We start from the raw sequence: 24722 nt of genomic DNA on the forward strand, positions 1-24722 counted from the left end.
TGGCCAGTGAGGGGGCGACGAACGAGTGCGACGATAGAACGTGGAGGGTGACCTCCTCACTTTTTCAATCCTCGAAATTTTTCCTCTGTAGACTGAGGTCCGCATTTAGTTGCCCATTCGCTTCACTTACACTGGTACCGCGGAGCCCCTGGTGCCAGGCAACGCGGACACGGCGGAATGAGTGTGAAGAACTCAGGAGCGCAACGTAATCGTTCAAGATCTTTTGCGTTAGCATTAGATGAAGCATGTCGGCAAAATTCTCACATAGCTCCGCAGAGCCGCGTCGATCCGTCATCAGAGCGAGCGACAGAAAAGCAAAGAACGACAAAGTGGAGAGAGCGCGTAGAGCAAGTTGCCTTCGAGGCAACACCACCTAAATTTAGGTGGAACACCACCTAAATTTAGGTGGTGTTGCTTCGAGGGCGCGGAAGACTGCGTTCGAGGCAGATGAAGCCATAGCTTCATTTTTTCCCTTAATATCTAGAATATGTGCTTGAATTTCGCTGCGATTTTTATCGGGACAAACAAAGCTTCTTAATAAACCAACCAAACCTGTGTTTCTTTTTTTTTCACGGCCCTTGAGCTTTCGAAAAAGCTAGTGTCTTAGCTTGCTGTTACTGATGGCGGTGGTTCGATTCCAGCTTTTGCCTCCTTTATTTTTTTTACGTTTTTGGTTTTGATTTTAATTTTCATGGCTTAGGATGGTTTTCGGTGTTTTAAATGTTTTATGTTCTTAGGTTAGTTTGCGTGACGCTACGTGACGTTCGTACGTTAATGTAGGGCGTAGCAGTGCCAGAAGCGGCATTTTTTGTCGGAACGCCGGTGGACGTCGCTATAGTAGAGTGCTTATAGTACCGTCAAACGGCACTGTAGACACAGCCTTAAGGAAATCAGCGCGTAGAATGCATTTTAGAAAACGTTAAAATAGACCAGCTGTGGCTCGAACCCACGCCATCATAGCTAGTATCATCAATTCTACGTCGAGGCTGCAGCGGCTGAATGGCGGGCCGTATTTAAGTTAACAGTTGCGCAGTCGAATAGCGCGCGAAGTGATATCACACATGTCACGTGGGGGTGCTTTGCAGCAAAGAGTTTTGAAACACGCCGCCACTGGCGGACCCACACATGCCATCCAGCCCGCTTTTTTTTTTTTTTCGAGTTTGAAGCAACGTCTTCACTCTAAGAAAAAAGGTGGTCAAAAGAGAGTCCCGGCAGCCATGACTACCTTTTACGCTTGGTGAGTCTAGACAGAGTCGCAGAACAGAGCCACTCTTTTTCGACTCTGTTCGCGGCGCAACTTTGCGGGAGAGGGGAACTGATACGAGAAGCGTAGAAAAAAAAAAAAAAAGAGAGATGCCGCTCTTATTGGTCGCCGCAGGTATGACGTCAGGCGTTTCGCGTTTCCCGCGAGCAGGCTTCGGGTCTTTGACATGCAGGCGGAGTGGAAGTTTTTGACCTGCCTGCGTGCTCCGCCGGCGGGGCGTTCTTTGTGTTGTGGCCGTTAGGGTGGTGTTTCGGACGTGGTCTCGCTGGTCAGTGTCGCGACAATTTTACAGTGCTTTTGCCGTGCTCTGCGTGAGGACAGCGTCAGCGTTAGTGGAAGATATACGGATGGAGCTGCGGCAACACAGCAACTGCATCTGATAGAGGTAAGTGAACTATTCACCGCGGCGAGAGATTTTCCCTCGTGAAAAAACTTCGCGCACTCTGCGAAGAACGCTCAAGTGTGTAAGATATGCTGCTTGAATACTATGCGGACAGTCGTGGCAGAAACGTCCAACCGCATTTCTGCGTGGGTGGCAGATTTTCGACGGCCTCAGTATGCGAACAGGGCAGCATGACCGTTTGCGCGAGCCGCCGCCGATGGCTCACCGCCGACGAAACCGCGACCTTGAACGCGCTGGCCGCTTCACGGCCAAGGCGCAGTGAAAGTTAGTTTTACTTCCTCTGGCGCTTTTATTTGACCCCGAACACGGAATGCTGAGTGCGCTTTGATGAGTTTGGCTAAGGCTGACAGAGGGGCGAAACGTCAACATGAAAAGAAACGAGTAGGTGTTCGACAGCGGCTTATTTCGACGCCCGAGCAGCAGTCATTTCGTACAAATGCGGGACGCGTATGTATTGGTAGAATATAATATAATATAAATTATATTCTACCAATAATATAATATAAATTATATAATATAATATAAATTATATTCTACCAATACATACGGGTCCCGCATTTGTACGAAATGACTGCTGCTCGGGCGTCGAAATAAGCCGCTGTCGAACACCTACTCGTTTCTTTTCATGTTGACGTTTCGCCCCTCTGTCAGCCTTAGCCAAACTCATCAAAGCGCACTCAGCATTCCGTGTTCGGGGTCAAATAAAAGCGCCAGAGGAAGTAAAACTAACTTTCACTGCGCCTTGGCCGTGAAGCGGCCAGCGCGTTCAAGGTCGCGGTCTCGTCGGCGGTGAGCCATCGGCGGCGGCTCGCGCAAACGGTCATGCTGCCCTGTTCGCATACTGAGGTCGTCGAAAATCTGCCACCCACGCAGAAATGCGGTTGGACGTTTCTGCCACGACTGTCCGCATAGTATTCAAGCAGCATATCTTACACACTTGAGCGTTCTTCGCAGAGTGCGCGAAGTTTTTTCACGAGGGAAAATCTCTCGCCGCGGTGAATAGTTCACTTACCTCTATCAGATGCAGTTGCTGTGTTGCCGCAGCTCCATCCGTATATCTTCCACTAACGCTGACGCTGTCCTCACGCAGAGCACGGCAAAAGCACTGTAAAATTGTCGCGACACTGACCAGCGAGACCACGTCCGAAACACCACCCTAACGGCCACAACACAAAGAACGCCCCGCCGGCGGAGCACGCAGGCAGGTCAAAAACTTCCACTCCGCCTGCATGTCAAAGACCCGAAGCCTGCTCGCGGGAAACGCGAAACGCCTGACGTCACACCTGCGGCGACCAATAAGAGCGGCATCTCTCTTTTTTTTTTTTTTCTACGCTTCTCGTATCAGTTCCCCTCTCACGCAAAGTTATGCCGCGAACCGAGTCGGAAAAGAGTCGCAGAAATCATGACTCTGTTCTGCGACTGTCTAGACTCACCAAGCGTAAAAGGTAGTCATGAAGGCCGAGACTCTCTTTTGACCACCTTTTTTCTTAGAGTGTACAAGCTCAATGGTGCACGATGGCGAAGGTAACAGTCCCTAAGTGGAGGGGGTCCTTTAGTCTCGGGTGCTTTGGTCATTGCTGGCTAGTCGTGCCCTCTCTATCAGCATGCGCTGGGTCGCGCAGCCCGAGCTAGACAGCCGGTCCACCCACTGATCGCACGTTGGACAGGTATTGGCCATACCAGATGGTACAGGGTGTTCGGCTGGGGGCAGAAGTTACAGGCGCTGTAGTGTTTGGTAGGGTAGAGAGAGAGAGAGAGAGAGAACTTTATTCTCTAAACAGCCCTAGTCCGGGACGTCGTGCCACAGTCTCTTCATTGGGAGACGGCTAGTCCGTAGAACTCCCAAAGGTCCTCACTAACACAAATGCAGTGGGCCGCCAGGAATTCTTGCGTCGACTCGACATCCACGCCAGGACCTGGGTTCATCCAGTCCTCCCAGGAAGCGATTCGGGAACGCAGGTGTGGTGGTATATAGGTCTGGTGGATGGCATTCCCGGTAAAGGTGTTGTACTGATGGGTAGGAAGGGCAGTTGGGTGTAGGGCAAGTGGGACGCGAGAGGATACCTTGTGTGTATGGGGTGGAGTGAGCAGAGAGGAAGTTTGTGCTTTCCGGACCACAGATGCGGCTTCCCGGTAAAGCGGGATTCACACGAAGGAGAAACCCTCTCTTTTTGGCCCGCGGGACCCGCTCACGTGACCGGTTTTAGGCTCCGCCCCTCGGTGGGGATAGCCCGCGGTGGCTCCGCGAAAGAAAATGCCTCCGCATGTTTTCGCTCGACGGCGGTGGCCCTCGGCGGGGAATGGAACCTGTTCCTCGGCGCTGTCGTCTGCTAGTCACTCCGCGAGAAACCCTCTCATGGAGGCGCACAGATATGTGACGTCAACAGCACGTGACCGGATTATCCGGCCTGGCGGCGCATCCACACGTGCGGAGCTACGCGGAGTGACTAGCAGACGACAGCGCCGAGGAACAGGTTCCATTCCCCGCCGAGGGCCACCGCCGTCGAGCGAAAACATGCGGAGGCATTTTCTTTCGCGGAGCCACCGCGCGCTATCCCCACCGAGGGGCGGAGCCTAAAACCGGTCACGTGAGCGGGTCCCGCGGGCCAAAAAGAGAGGGTTTCTCCATCGTGTGAATCCCGCTTAAAGGGTGAGGTGGGGGACCGGAAAACACTGCCTACTTGCGCGTAAAGCGCAGAGATGCTGTAAGCGTGTCTGATGTAAAATTTTTTGAGTGCACGGTAGATAAGGTGGAGGACGGAACTATAGGGGTAGGAGCTGGTCTGGAGCCGGCGGACTGTGGTCGCCTTGAAACTACAACACAAGCGCAGGGAATGCGGTATTCTAGCATACGACATAACCCGGTATCCTACCGGGGACGTGGGGCACATGTAGGTGGAGCCACGGTGTGTCATTGAGGACAATACCAGCGCTTGGTTTGCCGTATTGCCTCGAGCTATCCTGTCCGCCTTTATGTTTCCTTGGTTTCCTGTCATACCCGCGTTCGGCCACACTCGCATACAAAGGTCAGGACGCGACACCCTCCGCCACACGACTCCCTGACGAATACGGAAGCCACCTACCTACTGGAGACAGCTCCAGACAGGCATATTCCCTAACCTACGCATACTAAGCGAAACGCATCTTTCTCGATATGTAGACACATACCCATGGTGCAATAAAAAAATCCGCACTTTGTCATATCACATAGGAATGCCAGAACGTAACGGCTTCCCCTCCTCCCCCCCCCCCCCCCCTTACCTCCAAAAAAAATTCCTCGGTGCACTAATGTCTGCTTACGTGCTTCGAAGACGAAATCCTGGCTATACGCTTATTAACTTCTTTACTGTTTGCGTCGGTTTCTTCGCGTTCATTTCTTTGTCGTTTGGCGCGAATTTCTTCGATCGGCTTCTTTTTGCTACACCGTGTTTGCGTCTCTTTCTTCGTCTTACTGCGTGAATTGCGTCCGCAAGCAGACTGCCACGTGCCACAGCTTCCCTGGAATCAAGGTTTTATGCGGCTGGTGTGCACCCATGGAGGAAGAAAAAGTTTGGAGACGGCATGCCGTCACGCAGCTACCCTTCGCAAGCCCAGCTCCGTTGAAGCCGCTCCCTCCGCCGTTTCTCTTTCTCAAGCCACCGAAGTCGGCCCAGCACGTGACCTCTATGGTCGGGTGGGCCGGCGGCGGCGGTGGTCGCCGACTCCGGCGCATCTCTCGTGTTTGGTTGGCGGTAGCTTTTCCCCGTCCTTCCTGCATTTGTCTGCTCGGTGATCTCATGCCCGCGTGCGGGCAGGAGTGCCCCGTATGTGTAAAAGACAAAAGCCGTGGGAATAAAACCAACATATAGCAGGCTTCGCGACAACGAGCAGCAGAGTAGTTTCGAGCAGACGAAATTGAAGAGCTCGCGGCGGCGGCGCGATGGGGTCACGTGGTGCAGTGACGCCTGGGCCGACTTCGATATTACTTTTTATGTATAGGATTCACGTTTCTCCGGTAGAGCCGTGTCCTAACTTTTTCTTCCTCCATGTGTGCACCTGTCCTATACTCACTTGCCATCACGTTCAGGTGTAACGCGGCATGCACTGTTATACGATTTTTAACAGCAGAGCTGTTTAAGCTTTTAGTTCCGCCGTATAGCGTTACCAGAAAAAATACCAAGTAAAAAGACCGAGCGAACGTGAGCGTGCGCCTCGAGTGACGAGCGCCCGGCGTCGGCCAGCTCACCCATCGAGAACGCTCTGCCCAGCGTCCGTGGCGTGATCTCTTGCGTGCTCTTCTACTCGCCAGTTAACGTTCGCGAAGCGGGTTGCCGCGGGTTTCTAGCGCGTGCTAACGCGGTCCACTTTGGGGGAGATGTGAAAGGCTGCGGGAAAACGATCCGGGCCTACCAGTCATGGAGAACGTTCAGCGGCAAATTCAGAAATCCGTGTGAGGTGCAACAGCGTGGTCCCCGACGAAGGGAGAGGGGCTGCCACCTCTGCTGTTTCTCCAGCCTTGCACCACTAGTGCAATCTGTGCCAATTTTTTTACGCTTACAATTCATAGTTTCGTGCATTTTGTTTGTGGGCACATAAGCCCCGCAAAGCTTCCTGTTCAATTCCTCTAGTGTATATATATATATGCGCCACGAAGAAAAAAACAACGACGACAACAACCTTTTTTCTTCTGCTTGCAACGTGCGTCTCCTTAAATGAATAGACGTAAGTATTGCTGTCATTCAGGAGACAAAGCTCTGGGGGGATGAGGACACTGCGTACGCATTAGAGCCCTTTTTAGAACATTGCAGTGTACGCGTCACTCACTCCGCGGGCTTGTCTGGGGGATGTCTTTTCTTCACCAGCAAGAAAGTAAGGTTTTGTTCTCTCCTGTATGTTGTAGATAATACCGGGCGCTTTATTTGGTGTGACCTTGTCATTGTGGAAGAAGAAAGGTTCTCCTTTCGCAACTGTTGGGAACAATAAAACCCTTGTTCAGTGTTTTCCAAGTGTCTGCACCCAAGTTTTGACCTATTGTACGGTAGTCCGGAACTTCTTACCTGCTATATATATATATATATATATATATATATATATATATATATATATATATATATATATATATATATATAGGGTTTGGAAATGAGGGGCTCGTTAGGAAATACAGAAAGAAATGCCGGCAGTCTACAACGCCAAAGAAGGCATAGGGGAATCGTTAGACTATTTTTTACCGTTAGTGACATTACATTTTTTTATTGTTATTATTATTACGTGAGAAAGAAAGAAAGAAAAACACTCTGGGCGCGTGTTTTTCAGTGGACAGTGGAGTACAGTTTCAGGAAGGACTTTGCACTACGGAATTCTTTAGACATCCGGCAGACCATGCCCAAGCGGCGGAGAGCTCGCTGTTTGATGAATCGAACGTGCGGTGTAAAAGTCAGCTGGTTATCAAGGAGCACGCCAAGATCAGTTGTCGTCGAGATTCGAGGCAAAGTAACATCGTGAACTGAGTAGTGATAAAGCAGGCAGTCTGTTTTACGCGTGTATGACAACACTTTGGTTTTCGCGGCGTTCACTATCAGTTCGTTCTCTTTACACCAGAGTGTAAATGCATCCACGTCTCTTTGCAAATGCCCGCAGTCGCTAAGAGACGAAACTTCCCTAAAAATCTTGATGTCATCAGCATAAAGTAAAAAAGAAGAATGCCTTATAGCAGCTGAAACATCATTGACAAATAAAGAAAACAAAAGAGGGCCTAGAACTGTTATCAGAAGGCATGTCAATCCTATAGGCAATGCTGTGAAGGATATTTTTCAACAAACCGTCTATTTTTGATTTCCAGAAATTGGAGCAATTAAAGTAGTTGCGTATTCCATATCGTAAATGGGAGTAAGCGAGCGCATGTGTAATCATTTTTTTTACCGTTAAGGGTACAAGTGCTCGAATACGATAAATCAAACATGCCACACTTCGCAGTCGCGCACACAGCGAAGCCATGTGAGAGTTCCAGGTCATGTCAGTGTCATAAAGAATTCCGAGGTATTTCACACAGTCAGAGTAAGAAACTGGAATACATTTACACTGGAAACATTTATCTGTATGAAGAAGAATGGGCAAGGTGGTGTGCACTATTTTCAAAGGATTTCTAAAACAGACCAGTTGTGTTTTTGTCAGGTTAACTCTTATTTGATTGACTTCGAACCACTTCATTGCTTGCATGGTATCCTGTTGGAGAAGGGCCGTGGCGGTGTCATAATTTACGTGCCTTGAAATTATTAACGTATCATCCGCATATTGAAATATATTACATTTACTTATAACTGAACTGAAGTCATTAACATATAAATTAAATAAAAGGGGGGACAGGACGGATCCTTGAGGAACTCCTGAATGTAAACATCGTAATGCGCTTTTTGCTGCATTTAAACACACCAGTTGCGACCGATCGGACAAGTAATTCTTTAAAAAGTCGTAAAAATGGCCTCGAAATCCGTAATTGTAAAGTTTATTGCATAGTATTTCGTGGCTAACAGAATCAAAAGCTTTGGATAAGTCTAGAAAAAGTGCACAGGCCATCTGGTTTTTTTCTAGGGTATCATGCAAAAAATCCGACAATTCTTCAAACAGTTGTTGCGTACCACTTTCTGGAATAAAGCCGTATTGAGAAGAAGACAGAATCGAGTGTTTTTGCACAAAGCCTGTCATTACTTCAAGGACATGCCTCTCTAACACTTGAGCTAAGAAGGACATGAACCGATATCGGGCGGTAATTTTCCGGTTTTGATGCATCACCCTTCTTGAACAGCGGAATAACCTTGGCTCTTTTCATTGCGTTGGGAATGACGCCCGATTCGGTAATGCCGTTAAAGATAAATAAGAGCAACTCTGATAAAACTTGCAAATTGCGCCATACGTCATCCGCACAAATGCCGTCCAACCCTGCCGAGCGCTTTTTCTTCGAGCAACGGATTAACCGGTGTAGGTCCTCTAGTTCCAAGGAAGGCAAATATGCAGAGTCAGATACAGCACATTGAGGCAATATTGCATACATCTCATCAGATTTATTAGAATTTAGCGATATAGAGGCAAAGTAATCATTTAGAATATTTGCCACGTTTTCAGTAGGATCACCAAACCCCTTTAAAATGGGATTTAGGTAGTTTCGTGTCTGAATTCCGCGAAGCTGATTTATCAGCGACCAAACTTTGGCGGGATTGCCACGTGATAAAGAAAACTGGGTGTTATAGTGCCGCCTTTTTGAGGAACGAATTAAAGCCGTGACTTTGTTTCGTGCAGTTCGGTATAAATTCTTTAAGAAGTCGTTTCTCGGAGATTGTCGAGAGCGTTTCCAAAGCTTATCCTTCTCTCTTATTGCTCGCAAAACACTGTCATTTAGCCAGCATAAATAAGGTTTTCTTTTTTTAACCTTAACTTTTTTCTTACTCGCTTCTTTAAATTCCGAAAACACCTGTGTAAAACGCTCATAAGCTTTGATAGGTCAGGAGAGCATCAGCACAGAATTCCAGTTGAATTCTGACACTAATCGATCAAATCGGGTTCTGTCAAATATTTCTATAAAGGTCGATGTTTCAGTTGGTTTTAAAACTTCAGGAGAGGATATCTGGCAACCAACGAAGTAATGATCGGCTATTTTTTCTGTTATTAGAACCGAATTGACATCTTCATAATCAATGGCGCGAATCAACACATGGTCTAAACAAGATGCAGCGCATTTACCCAGCATCATCTCTTCCCTAGTAGCCTTATTTACAACAGATTCGATACCATGTTCCGCTAATAGGTTTAAATAGTTTGAAACTATGGGCTAATAATAATAATAATAATAATAATAATAATAATAATAATAATAATAATAATAATAATAATAATAATGAATCAATCAATCAATCAATCATGTTTATTTAATAATAATAATAATAATAATAATAATAATAATAATAATAATAATAATAATAATAATAATAATAATAATAATAATAATAATAATAATAATAATAATAATAATAATAATCAATCAATCAATCAATTATTTGCGTGCCCAGGAACAGCCGGGGGGGCCTTTGTGCTGGCGCACGGAAACAGAAACACACGAAACATAATGTACACATCTTTCAAATACAAAATAAAATACAAAATACAAAAAAAAAACGAAAGGATAGCTTATGTTGAAGTTACGGAATGAAAGCCATTTAAGTGCATGAACTCAAGGATAAAAGACAAATGCAGAATAAGAAAAGTTGGCAGTTACGCCAATACAAACTCACAGACATGTTTGCGAAACAGAGTAGGACAATCATTAAATATATCAAGGTAATCCGAGTACCGATTGTACGTGCATTGCAGTCGGCACACAGGGCACAAGACACGCAGACAATTGGAGTTGCAAAAGGTATCATGTTTCCTGGTCCACTTTTGCGGCACATAAAGACGAACATGTTGTAGCAGCTCACCACAAGACACTATGCCGTGCATAATTTTAAAGAGGAAGAGAATATCAGCCTTGTTCCGCCTGGAAGTTAAGCATGATAGCGTCAATGAAGAGGGCGATCCAGGGTTATAATTACTACTATCGCCAAAGCGATGGTTGAAGATAGATATGAACTTATTTTGGACTCTTTCTACAAGCTTACGGTTTGTTTTACTCGTGCTGTTCCAGACAACAGATGCATATTCAAGCTGAGGACGACATATAGTTGTGTAGAGCTTGAGAAGAGAAATCGGCTCCTTGAACTCCTTGGACACGCGACAGACAACGCCAAGCGATCGAAGAGCTCTACGAGTAATTACCTGAATATGTGGAGAGAAGCTCAGTTTACTGTCGAAAGTGACGCCTAGGTCATTAACCTCTACCACACGTGGGAGTAATTCACCGTTGATGTTATAGGGAAACAAGATGTTGTCAGTCTTTCTTGTGTATGTCATTACCTTAGTTTTAGATGTATTAATGAGGAGTTTGTTGCATGAGCACCAATGCGAGAAGGACGAGATTGCTCTCTGGAGAGCGGAACAGCTGGCAGAGTTGGAAACAGATTTAAATATTTTTACATCATCGGCATATAAAAGAAAATTACAATCATTAAATATTGTCGCGACATCATTTATAAAGATTGAGAAGAGAAGTGGCCCGAGAACTGAGCCCTGAGGGACACCACTGGTGACCTCATAGGAAAGAGAAGACTGTCCATTTACATGCACGAAACATGACCTATCACATAGATAATTGCATATAAGAGATATCAGGGATGGTTGTATATCAAGCTCAGATAGTTTTATCTGATCAATAATAATCAATGTTTATTATAGTGCCCAGGAACAGCGGAGGCCTTCGTGCTGGAGCACTCAGAGGGGAAAATGCAGCACTGTAGTACATCAACAATTTGTTAATAAACACTCAGTGAGCAAAAAAAAAGACCTACAAAAACGGCAAAGAACATTAGAAATAAAATAGTGCAATCCAACCGACTTACACAATCAATTCGTGCTGGCGCACAGAAAAGGTATAAGACAGCAATGAAATGCATCAACAGCTGGCAAATGAACAGTGAGTGAGCAAACAATAAGAAGAAACTACAACTTCAAAGAAGAATAAAAATACCATAGTGTAATGTTAGGCAACATTACACAGTCAATAGAAACTGTAATGTCTGGTCAATTGCAAGAAGACATCTTACAATAAGCGTAACTATACGGAAGGGTGAGTGAAAAGAAGAAAGTTTTTACAAGATTCGGGAAGCGTACATTTTCAGTTTCAAATGGACGCATGAAGTAAATATGGCAACTTTTAATGATAAAAACGGCAGAAAAAGAAAAATTCTACGATAATTACAGTCGCAGTATCAGCACAATACACGAATAACCAGGAACAAGAACAAGCTCGGTGAAGTCAGTGCACACGTCAGGACGATAAGTGAAGAAAAAGAGCACTGCCAAGATGAACCTAGTGTGTCAGAGCTGACAACCCGGCCAAAAACTTCCGAAGAGGACGCTGAAAGATATCGAGCTTCTCGGAGTGAACATTATGCAGATGCTGCATCCTTTGAAGAGGAGAACGTGTGCTGAGAGCTCCAGCTGCTTTAAAAGGGGGGGCGAGCCTTGTAGCTTTTTGTGGAACGCGAAAACTGATTGATTCAAGTAGTTCCGGGCATAAAATAATACCATGAAGCAATTTGTACATGAAAAGAAGGTCTGAGTGGGTCCGCCGGGAACTTAGAGAAACAGTTCTAGGGATAGGCTCCGAAGGAAAACGATGCCTAAATATTGATGAAAATTTGGTTTGTACACGCTCTATACGTTGACAGTTGGAACTACAGGTTCCATTCCAAACGACAGAAGCATATTCTAGTTGCGGAATACAAAGCGTTCTGAATAGTTTTAGGAATGAAGAAGGAAACCGGAATTCTCGTGAAAACCTGCATACAGCCCCAAGAGAGCGGAGCGCCCGCCTAGTAAGTTGAGTGACATGAGGTGAGAAAGTTAAGGCACTGTCGAAAAGCACGCCGAGGTCTCTGATCTCTTCAACTCTAGACAAGTAACCGCCGTTAATACTGTAGCAAAATAAAGTGCGGTTCGTTTTTCTGCTATAAGACATGACCTTTGTTTTTGTAGAGTTAAGATTTAATCTATTGTCTGAGCACCACTTAGAAAATGAGGATATATCTTGCTCCAGGGCAATGCAGTCATTAATGGACTCAATCCGTCTGAATATTTTAATGTCGTCAGCGTAAAGAAGGAAAGAAGACATCTTAATTGCGGCTGACACATCATTACAAAAATGGAGAACAAGAGAGGCCCCAACACGGAACCTTGAGGCACACCGCTTGTTGATCTGTACAGAGCAGACGTCTGCCCGTTAACGCTAACGAAAGTGAACCGGTTATCTAGATAACTACCCAACAATGCCACGAGTGGTGTATCAATTCCTACCTGTAAAAGCTTTTTAAGTAACAACGTGTGGCAGACAACGTCAAATGCTTTGCTCAGATCACAGTAGACAACGTCGAGCTGGCCCCTCTCAGAAATGGCTGCCGAGGCCTGCTCCATGAAGCAGGAGAGATTAGTTGTTGTCGACCTTCCTGATATAAAGCCGTGCTGTTTACTTACAAGGAGATTCTGTACAGAACTTGACAGTAATTTGTACAGCGCTGTCTCAAAGAGCTTGGAACAAGCACAAAGGAGAGAAACTGCTCTGTAGTTTGTTGCATCCGATTTGGAGCCTGACTTGAAAATAGGACGCACTCGAGAAATTTTCCATGCGAGAGGGAACACGTTTGTTTTTAGACACTGGTTAAATATCACAGTCAAAACAGGTACAAAAATGCTGCCATATGTTTTGAGAATAGCTGGAGGTATTCCGTCAGCTCCACACGACAATGACGGTTTCATGCGCTTTAGGCTCTCCAAAACCAACTGCTCGTCCAAAAGCACTAAGCTAGAGCCTTGTACGCGATTTAACAATATGTTCATTTCAGAGACGTTCATTATTATTATTATTATTCAGAGAATAATAATAATAATAATAATAATAATAATAATAATAATAATAATCAATCAATCAATCAATCAATCAATCATTTATTTGCGTGCCCAGGAACAGCCGGGGTCGGCCTTTGTGCTGGCGCACGGAAACAGAAACACACGAAACATAATGTACACATCTTTCAAATACAAAATAAAATACAAAATACAAAAAAAAACGAAAGGATAGCTTATGTTGAAGTTACGGAATGAATAATAATAATAATAATAATAATAATAATAATCAATCAATCATGTTTATTTACGTGCCCAGGAACAGCCAGAGGCCTGAGTGCTGGCGCACGGGTAGTTACATGAAAATACAATACAAGAAACATATAGCAAGAAACAAACAAGCGACAAACAAGACACACACAAATTGAAGTAGTGAAAATGACAGAAATAAAGCACAGGCGGAGCCTGGGTACAGGTAAAAAATAAAAAAAGAGGATGCCTATGTTGCTCTGCCTGTTGTAAAGGCCACACGACAGGCAGAGCAACAAAGTTTGACAGTAATACAACAAAAACAACGGCAAGACTGTAGAGACAAATGATAAGATGAACAAATGACAGTAAACAGTTTCAAAAATAGGCAACTATCAGTTGGAGACACAACCGCAGAGAAACCAAATTCCAGAAAAAAAAAGAACGACAGACATATCATAGGTGTTTAACATACTGTATTCAACAGCGCTGTACGGTAAATTGTAAAGGATTTCTGAAAGATGTCAAGGCGTTCAAAGAAGCGGTTGTAACAATTCTGTATTCTGCGCACAGGAGAATGATTGGAGTTGCGCGCAGCGGTCAAGAACGGGCGATGCGACCTGGTGGGCCTTTGTGGTACACTAAACTCTAAACAGTTAAGCAGGTCTGCGCAAGAAAGGTCACCATGAACAATTTTGTGAAGAAATGTAAGGTCTGCACGCATACGTCTGCAGTTCAAGGAAGGGATGGAAGGGACTATGGGTAAGTCAGAATCAGGATGAAAACTGTGATTGTGATGACGGTGCTTAAATATGGATAAAAACTTCTTCTGCACACGTTCTATTAATTCACTACTAGATTTGGAGATGCCGTTCCAGGCAACAGAAGCATATTCTAACTGTGGTATACATATTGCAGTGTATAGCATTAGAAATGGATCTGGAGAAGAGAATTCCTTTGTAATCCGACACACATTTCCAAGACTTCGGAGTGCTCGCCGGGTGATGAGCCTAATATGAGGAGAAAAAGAGAGGGTACTGAGCTCCCACAATACTGTAGGAAAACAGCAGACGGTGGGTTTTCCGGCTGTAGGTGACAACCTTTGTTTTAGTGGGGTTTAAAATTAGTCAGTTTTTCCTGCACCAGACCGATAATTCCGACACATCCCTCTGCAATCCACAGCAGTCCTGAACACCGCTAATGTGCCTAAATAGTTTGACATCATCAGCATAGAGAAGAAAATAAGAGTTTGTTAACACTGTTAACACATCATTGATAAAGACAGAAAACAATAATGGACCCAGCACGGAACCCTGGGGTACACCACTTGTTGCAGGGTAAACACTAGACTTTTTGTAGTTAACATCTACATAAAAGGACCGGTCAAGCAGACAACAAGGCAACAAGGCTTGCGTCTACACCGGACTTAGCAAGCTTGTTAATTAATAACTGATGGTTCACCACATCAAACGCCTTACTGAGGTCAAAATAAATAACGTCCAACTGGCCGTTTTCACAAACTGCAGCCGAAGCCTGTGTCATAAAGCTTGCAAGATTTGTGACCGTCGATCGACCCGAGAAAAGGCCGTGCTGATTTGGTATCACAACGTTCTTGACGCAGGCAGCAAGAACTTTGTGCAGAGCTGACTCAAAGAGTTTTGAGGCGACACAAAGGAGTGAGATCGGGCGATAGTTAGAAACGGCTGACTTATCACCAGACTTAAATATTGGAAAAATTCGAGCGATCTTCCATGCACGAGGAAATTTACCTAAAAGTAAGCAGTTATTATAAATGGAAGTTAAGACAGGCACAAAAATGTTGCCGTAAGCCTTCATGAGGGCTGCTGGAATTCCATCTGCACCACAGGAAAATGATGGTTTCATCCGTTGAAGGCTATCATTGACAATTTTTTCATCGAACATAAGTGTGTTAAAATTAGAGTTATTAAACGATAGGCGTTCGTCGTTGCCATCTGGCAGTTGAAAGACAGAGTGAAAGTACTGAGCAAAACTGGTGGCAACATCCTCAACCTCTTCACCATCGGAATTAAGCAGGCTAACGTGTTCTTTAGACGCCTTAGAACGGCCGCGTACATACCTCCAGAATTCAGCCGGTTTCTGAGACGCAGCAGCCTCTAACGATTCTATATAGAGCTGGTGGTCACGCCGGTAAAGGATTTTACAAAGTGAGCGATACCGACTAAACTCCGCTTTCCACTTGTCAAGCCCAGAACGCTTGGCCTTTTTGTGGGCGCTGTCCTTAAGTTTAAGCGAACTTCGAAGTTCTTTAGAAAACCAGTGGGGAAATTTGGAAGGAACAGGCTTATAACAAGGGATGTACTTTTCCATGCCACTTCTGACGATTTCGGTAAAACGTCGAACCTGTTCGTCAACATCATTGACATCCAAAACACTAGACCATTCAGCAGATGAATAAAAGTGATACAGCCCAGAATAATCTCCACGCTTGAAAGCATATCGCGGGACTGCACAATTGTCAACACCGCCAGAGCGATGCTGGGTCGCGACCGAGACAGAGACAATAAGAGGGGGGTGAAACTTGTCGGGGTGCACAAGGGATATTTCGGAGGCACACACTTGTACGTTTTTTAAGTTTGAGAAGCACACATCTAGAACATTACCACAAGAGTTTTCTATGCGGCAAAACTGCTGCATGGAGGTGAACGATTGAAAATCTAATAGCACGCTGCATTTCTGCGCTGCATAATGGTTTTTGTGCTCAAAGGAAAGACTGTTCCAGCGAATACCTGGGGTGTTGAAGTCCCCAAGTATAATGAGCTTATGGTTGGAGTGTGCATTTGAGACATTTTCTATGGATGTGAGTGCTCGATTAAATTCAGAAGGTAATACATCCGAGGATATATAGAATGCACCGATGAGTAGCCTCTCGCCCCTCGTGAGGCCTACCTCAAGCCAGACTGATTCGTCTAGGGTCTCGAGGTCAGCACGCCGCATGCACTGCACTGAATGATCAACGACAATGAGAACCCCGCCACCTTTTTGTTTAGGTCCAGTTAATTTTCTGTCGCTTCTAAAGATTTGATAGTTAGAAGGGAAATAGTCGGAAGACGAGATATCATCGGAAAGCCAGGTTTCACTAATGACAATAGCAGAAAATTTAGAGCATACAATATTTCTAATAAATTCAGAGGAATTAGTTCGTAGACCTCGAGTGTTTTGATAGTATATGTCGAGACTCTCGTACTTACTGATCATTTTCAGTTATTTCACAGCTGTGCAGCATACCAGGGTGGACCTTCCCTTGGAATAATAATAATAATAATAATAATAATAATAATAATAATAATAATAATAATAATAATAATCAATCAATCAATCAATCAATCAATCAATCAATCTTTATTTTTGGTGCCCAGGAACAACCCTAGGGTCTTGGTACTGGTACACCATATACAAGCATTCATAAAAACAAACTAAAATCAAGACAACACAACACAGAAAACCATATATATGAAAGAAACAATAAGATAAAAATAGTTACAGAGATCCCAGAAAGCAAAACAGCAAAAAAAAAAAAAAAAAAAAAAAAAGGAAGCCTAGTGTTAGAAGCCATGACACCCGGCCAGCAAAACGTTGAAGGCACGTGAAAAATTGAAAATACACAAGCAAATACTCAATGCACATGACGGAGATAGATTATACACATAAAACAAAGGTTTTGTAACAAAATGTTAGGAAGTTTCAAAATGGAAAAACGAAGTTCAGCGTCACAAGCACTGACACCTAAACCGACAGAAATTCAAGCAACACAAAATCAGGAAAAGTGAAAAACAAACAAGCAAGATGATGATTTGCATAAAATAAATACGGAACAGAAATACGGCACATAAATGACATAAAGGCACTTAAGCTACAACAGTTTTCAATTCATTAGAGAACAAAGTAATAATAACAATAATAATATTAATAATAATAATAATAATAATAATAATAATAATAATAATAATAATAATAATAATAATAATAATAATAATAATAATAATAATAATAATCAATCGTTTATTAACGTGCCCAGGAACAGCCGGAGGGCCTTTGTGTTGGCGCACGAAGAAAAAAAAAACAGGCAATGTAAGATGCCCACACTTCACAAAAAATGCAATTAAATGACAGTGTTGCTGACACACACGCACACAAAAATTACACACAGTCGTACACCAGAATATACATGCACCCACAGAAAACATAAACACACACATACACACAAAAACAAGTACAGTTCCTTGCAGTAAGGCATGTGACACCACGCCAGTGGTCATCATACACAGATAATTTCAAAAATATACATAAATGTAAACAAAGCTTAGTTGCATGGAAACGGAATGAATCAAGATAGCTTATATGTAAGACAAGGAGCATAGAAGGAATATACATGTAGAGAAAACCCGACATTGAATAAGGGGAATATATAAAAAAAGGAAGGATTGTGTTGTCATCACTTCATGCCCAAGTGGCCGCGCGTGAACAGATGATAAAAAAGGTCACTTACATGACAAGCTCAGAGACATGTTTGCGGAACTGTGTCGAGGAATTATTAAATATGTCTAAATATTCGGAGTACTGATTGTACGTACACTGCAGGCGAAACATGGGGCACAAGCCACGCAGACAACTGGGATTAAAAAATGTGTCGTGTCTTCTGGTGGATTTTTGCGGCACATGGAGTGGAACATGTTGCAGCATTTCACCACAAGACACTGTGCCGTTAATAATTTTGAACAGGAAAAGAAGATCAGCCTTAATACGTCTGGAGTTTAAGCACTCTAGCATCGGTACAGACAATGGCCCAGAATTGTTATGGCTAGCAAAGCGATGATTGAAGATAGATATAAACTTCTTCTGGACACTTTCAATATGCATACAGAGTGTTTTGCATGTGCTATTCCATATCACAGAAGCATAATCGAGCTGCGGACGACAAATAGTCGTATACAGCTTGAGAAAAGATCCCGGCTCGTTGAACTCCTTTGATAGGCGACATATAACGCCAAGAGATCGGAGGGCCCACCGAGTGACCTCCCGGATGTGCGGGGAGAAGCTCAATTTACTGTCCAAATTAACACCAAGATCCTTAAAAGAGTACTGACGCGAAAATTTCATGTTCCACTTTTATTGCTTTTATCGATGCTTAATGGTCTGGCGAACCCGAAACAGCACTTTAAATACTTCAGCGCGCGATAATTGATTACATTGAACAGCCTGAAAATCATTTGTTTCAAATTCCCGCGCTTTCATGACAGAATCCCGGCATGACCTCACCGCTTTGCGCGGACGTCAAAACACTGGGGAGGCCGGTGGAGGCGTTGTTTCGACCGCGCCGCCGCCGGAGCTGAACGGCTGAGCTTAGAGCCACTAGATAGTGGCTCTAGCTGAGCTGACTGAAGGTGCTAGGCATGTGCTAGGCCTACCATTGCGGCGGAAATTCGATGACCGCTTTCAATAAAAGTCCTGATGGCGACTTCTATTGCGATTCCGGGCTATATTATCGCTTCCTTTCCCGTGTGCGGAGCTTAATTTTTGCCAACAGTGCCTTTTTGGGCAGCGGTTATGCCAGTAGCTCTGGCTACGTGCACCCGTTTGTGAATGCGCCGGCGCCCGCTCGCCGCTCGCGGGGCCGCGCGAGTGAAGTGACGTCACGATTTTTAAATGCAGAGCATTTCAGTAACTCACAATGTCACCCGCGTTGACGTCCGTAGTCCGCACCGTCGTTGTCCCTACTATATAAAAAAGAAAATACTATCCGGCACCAGGTTTCGATCCCTCGACCCTGCGGGCGGAACGCAATGTACATGGTGCTGTAACCACTGCGCCACAAAGCCGACACAGAACGGGACGCTACTAACGCGCCTTATATCGTTGACTCATTCAAATTACTGCTGACGAGCGCTCTCTCGTCAGCAGTTGCCACAAGTGCAACAACATTAACGTAACGCAAACTACTTAACGTCGTGCGCCCCCGGAAATGCTCTGCATTTGATCGTGCCCCTCGCGAGGGGAATGTTTATACAGGAACTCCTACTTCTAGCGGACTTTTGACGAGCGCTGGCGCGTCACTTCTTTTGGCTTTCACGGGATGATGTCACGCTGATGTCCATTTGCTGAGCGCCGCTCCGCGCGCTGCTCCGTCGGCGCGATGAATGATCCAATTAAAGCACGTTCTTCGCGTCGCAGGCCAATCATATTTCAGCCAGGGTATTCTGTTGTGTAAAGGAAGCGAACTGTGCAATAATATTAACGCCAAAAATTGGTGTCAGTACTGACTGTTGCAGAAGGCAGGGCGTTCCATTCCCGGATAGTCTTGGGAAAGAAATATAACTTAAACAACTCAGTTTTGCTGCGATATTCACGTACTTTATGGTTGTGGTCGTGTCGCTGCGATATGTAGTGTGGTGAAAGTAAATACTTCTCGCGGGGTATCCTAGCTTGATTGTAGTAAATATTATGAAATAACTTTAGCCGCAACTTCTTCCTTCTTATTTCTAGCAATTCCCACCCCAAGGACTCTTTTAAATTTGTCATACTTTGAAGTCTCGCGTAATTTACAGAAACATAACGAGCTGCCAGGTTCTGTGCTTTTTCTAATTTTGTTTTATCCATTGCTGTTGGCGGGTCCCACACAGTGCATGCATATTTCAATACCGTTCTGACGTAGGTTTTATATAATAGCTCTCGTGAACTTTGGGGGAACTGTTTGGTGTTTCTACGCAGAAATGCCAACATACGACATATAGTTCGAGGAGGTCTTGGAGTGTGTCCTCGTCGAGATTGCGGAGAGTGCGGTAGGTAAAATGGTCCTTTCCTGGGGTGGTGTTGCGGGTGAGGCGGGCGAGGACAGCCTGAAGTTTACTGAAGGCAAAGGGGGCGTCTAGTGCTTTGTTAGCTAGGCCCGTATAGCATGTGTCGGGGATGGGTGGGTAGGGTCACCAAAAAGATGGTCACGGATCGACTTGAGGAGTTCTTGAGAGGGGAGAGCGCTGTTGCGGATTAGTGGATGTATTCTATTGTTTGCGTATGTCTTAGTATTGGTGTTGTCGAGAAGGGAACGGAGGAGATGCCACGTTTTCTCTGTGTGGAGAGTGCCTTGGAGCTGATTGCAGAAGGAGTGCCAATTTTGTCGCTGGAGATCGGCGGCATATGCTTGCGCCTGCTGGGTTAGGAGGGCTATGCGCTTTTTAAGTTTACGATTATGCTTCTGCCGTTTCCAGCGTTTAGTAGACTACGACGCGCGTCCCAAATGTGCATAAGGTGGGGGTCGACTGCCGGTAGAGTGCTGTGAGTAAGTACGATTTCTTGGGTGTGCTTTTTCACCCGGTGTTCGAGGGCCTGGGTCCAGTCACTTAACTTTTGGCATATTGCAGGGAGAGGGGTTGGATCTTCACGGAAGGCGAACCAGTTAGTCAGGCGTGCGGTGCCCGTCCGGGTCGTTTTCTTTTTGGTTGGGAAGCGAAGAGAGAGGAGATGATGGTCACTGCCGAGTGTTTCCTCGAGACGGGACCATTGGATCCTGGAGATGTCTTTAGTGAATGATAAATCAGGTGTGGTCTCTGGTGACACTGTGGCCGGCGCGGGTTGGAAGGGTGAGGTCGTTTTGGGGGATCAACTGGTGGTCCTGGGTGGCGCGTAGGAGGGCCGTGCCTTTTTTGGAGTCTAAGTGGTAGCCCCATGCAGGATGTGGGGCGTTGAAATCTCCGAGGAGAAGTAAAGGGGCGTCCTTGGACAAGGATGCAGCTTAGTAAATGCCCTATAGGTTCTTAGAATATTCTGTCTGACACGTGCCCTATGTTCTTAGAATATTTTAAGGCTTCATGTGTTCACGTCAGTGGTGCCGTTTTTGCGACTGGCGCGCGACATGCAGCCTTTTTTAGGGGCAAAGCCCCTTAGGGGCTCGGACTGTCGGCGTCTCACGTGGTCACGGTACTAAAACACTGGGACACTCGTTTTTCAACGCCACGCGCTGCAACGCTTCGTGCTTCAAAGACACCAGACTTTTACAGCACAGCTGTTTACACCTCTACCCCCCAGCTGCTGGGACTGGATGTCGTTGACATAGAAATGACTCTCCAGGATCACGAACCACGCGGTGTGGTGGCGACGAATTGATCCAAACGGAATCAGCCCGGTTAGCTTTGGGAGGGCGATGGACGCTCGTGGCGTGCCGTCGTCCGCATTGTGGCTGGGGAAGCAGCGTTGCGAAGCCATGCATGGCGAAGCCGCTTGTCCGGGTCACCAAATCCGCCTCTTTCATTGCGGTGTGCTGCCACCTAGCGTGCCTAGCGGAAGTTGAAGCCGTAGGGTTTGCCGGCGTTTCCTCCGGCTGCGTTCTCGTTGTATGCACGGCAATCCCACATTACGGCGAGGAGCAGCCGAAGTTTTTCTTCTGTGTTGGTGTTATAACGCCTTAAGACGACAGCCCCTGGTCATCACATAATACCAGGCGGCTTCTTATCACTGAATGAGGGCTGGCAGAGAAATCTCGGACAGATCCGTGTGCCGTCCGAGTGGCAGCTCGAGCAGTACTTGGAGTCGTCTGGCATGAAGTGCGATCGCCAGTTCAACAAAGGCCGGCAGTTCGCAAAATGCCTTTAAGCGCTGGACACATGTACGATTGGTACACGCGATTCGCATGCGACTGATCGTTACGACTGTCGCCACTAGTCGTACGCGTGAATTTGAGACGGCCCGATGCGCGCATGAGATGCGTCGTCGGCGTCGCTCCGCCCACAGTTTTTGCACCATGGTCAACTACGACGATCGCTGAGCTGAATTTGTAGATTCTGCGCGTTTGTTCGCAAGAAATGGATAAAGCAAGCAATCGTAAAGCGTTTTCTGCCTTCGGAAACAGTCCGCGCACACGCCGGCCGCGTCTGCCAGCTCGGCACACTCAGCGGCTCGAACCGGCGCAGACCACGGTAGCAACCGCTTGTAGCTGCTCTTCTGAATCAATGTGATCGTTAAAATGAAGTTCCACGTGCGAGAAAGTAGGTGTTAGTGTGGTGAAAAATTGCAATCGTGAAGCGTTTTCTGCCTTCGGAAACAGTCCGCGCACACGCCGGCCGCGCCTGCCAGCTCGGCACACTCAGCGGCTCGAACCGGCGCAGACCACGGTAGCAACCGCGCTTGTCGCTGCTCTTCTCAATCAATCTGATCGCTAAAAAGTTCCACATGCGAGAAAGTAGGTGTTAGTGTGGTGAAAAATTGTGCTAGGGATTGTTGTCAGGGCTTATTTTAAAAGCGGCGATCAGATATATCTGCCGCGATGCAAGCCTACGCTGACCGGTAGCCGCGGCGCGCGGTGCGCCGAGCAGCCGAGAGATGGCGATACCTGCGCGGAAGCATCGAAACAGGCTACGCAGATGTCTTGGTCACCGATCGCTCAAACGGCAGTTATAACTTAGAGTTCCACATGCGAGAAAGGGTATGATAGTGTAGTGAAAAGTTGTGTTGCGGATTGTCATTCGCAGTTGCACAGATAGCAGCGATCAAATATCCGCCAGGATGCTAAGCCTACAGTTCCCATCACTCGAGCCGACGCGAGCGACGCAAGCCGCCGTAGCCGATCGCGTGCGGCCGACGGGAAGCGATAGAAGCCGGCACCGTTCCCTTTTCGGCACTCCGAGTTACAGCGGAACGCAGCACAAGTTGTGGGCATTGTTCCGCGCACAACGAGCGCACACAAAAAATCAAACGATGTAAATACAACCACGACCCCTTCCCGCTTGTGCGGGAGCTGTGGGGAATGTCGTCTGCTGCCCCTACTGGACTGCTTAGGGGCTTGGCCGCTAGGGGATTGCGCATGCGCAGTGGGGTTGTGAAAGAGGCGGATTGTAGGCGGCCGACGAGGCGGTGAGGCCGAGCCCACGTTTATTGCGGTTGCGTTGGCTGTGCCATGGACAGGACGAGGCGCGTAGAGACGAGGGTGCCGTTCCCGAGGTGTGTCGAGTCTGTTCTAGGCGCGAACTGGCCGATAGTGCTGATGATGATTGTCACGCTGATGAAGATGATGATGATGGCGTCATTACACACGTTTGTCGGTAATTTGCGATTGAGCGTATACTTCCTAGCTAATTAGCTGAATGAAACTTGCAAGCACCACGGTATTAGTCCATAGGGAACTAACCTGGGGCTACTTTTGACCACAAAAGTGCTGTGCGTTGCTGCACGTGTTGTCATAATAAGCAGCCATTGCCGCTGTCCAACTATCTGTTGGAGCGCCACGAACCGCCCACGTATATTGTTTTGTGGTCACCACTGGAGTTGAACGCGGAAATGCCTGTCGGTCTTTGTGTTGAGCACGCCTACTGCGGACCAGCGCTTTAACAGCGAAGCTGTTCTTGGTCGAGGCTTTCACGGGACGAAACTTGGTAAACGGTCGCAGCGATGTGTAGAGAGCATAGCCTTGCAAGGAGGAGAGCAAGCGTCGTGCCAAACCACTAAATCTCTTTGTTGTTTGCAGCGTTAAAAAAGCTTTGCAGCGCTAAATGCGTTTACAGCGTCGAGGAAACTGCTGGCACGGTGACGGCGCTCCCCACTCGCAGACTTGATTGATTGTGGGGTTTAACGTGCCGACGCAACGCAGGCGATGAGGCACGCCGTAGTGGAGGGCTCCGGATTAATCTCCACTCGCAGACTCGCCGATCGATGGTCGTATGAAGGGCAATTTGAAGTGAGAGCTTCTTGTTTAAGCTGATACACTTGGTGTCAAGGACGTTTCGACAACAGCCGATCAAAAAAAAAAAAAAGAGTGACGCAATCGGCGATGATCGTGCATAAAAGTAAGCGAGCCCGGCGGACCGCAGGCTCATCTGCCGGCGTGCGCCGCGTTTTTGCACACTTGCGCATTTATGCACGCACTTTCATTAAACACTGCTTGTGTGCGTCGCCGTTACGAATACGTGTTGCAGCGATAGCTAGCCTTTTTATTACACCGTGGCTCAGTGACAAAATGCAGCGAGCGTCAGCAGCGTGAAATCCGTTTTGTGCCTCCGAAAGTAGGGTCTGTAGACAGAGCGGTCGGGTGAACTGAGTGGCCGTTCCGCTTCCATGTTCGCGCTCACTTTATTTAATTACGCTCTTTCCTTATCTACTTCCAATTCGCATTTAATAGACTATCGGCAACGTTTGGAGGTGGATGGCCGAGTTGCATGAAGCCGACGCGCCGGAGGGCCGGGCGGCAAATCGGCCGGGATGGGGAAGGGGCTGTGAAGGCAAAGAGAAATAATTCAGCGAATTGCCAATAACATTATACAATAATTGACAATCTGACTGAGTGTGAAGATGAGGAAGAATGCAACTGGAAGCGAT

The 24722-nt window shown here is 46.3% G+C and overlaps 1 protein-coding gene across 1 annotated transcript in view; it reads left to right on the plus strand.

Annotated features, from left to right (window-relative positions):
- Positions 1-1444: 1444 nt before the first annotated feature.
- Pdp (pyruvate dehydrogenase [acetyl-transferring]-phosphatase 1-like protein, mitochondrial) overlaps positions 1445-24722 on the plus strand; it is a 48587-nt gene continuing 25309 nt past the window's right edge. Inside the window, exon 1 of the mRNA XM_077686166.1 lies at positions 1445-1649. The gene's annotated coding sequence lies outside the window, so the exon portion shown is untranslated. The remainder of the gene's footprint in view (positions 1650-24722) is intronic.

This window comes from Haemaphysalis longicornis, unplaced genomic scaffold (genome assembly GCF_048455015.1).
Source record: "Haemaphysalis longicornis isolate Haplotype H1 unplaced genomic scaffold, Haemaphysalis longicornis Haplotype H1 scaffold_1, whole genome shotgun sequence".
NCBI classification, from domain to species: Eukaryota; Metazoa; Arthropoda; class Arachnida; order Ixodida; family Ixodidae; genus Haemaphysalis; species Haemaphysalis longicornis.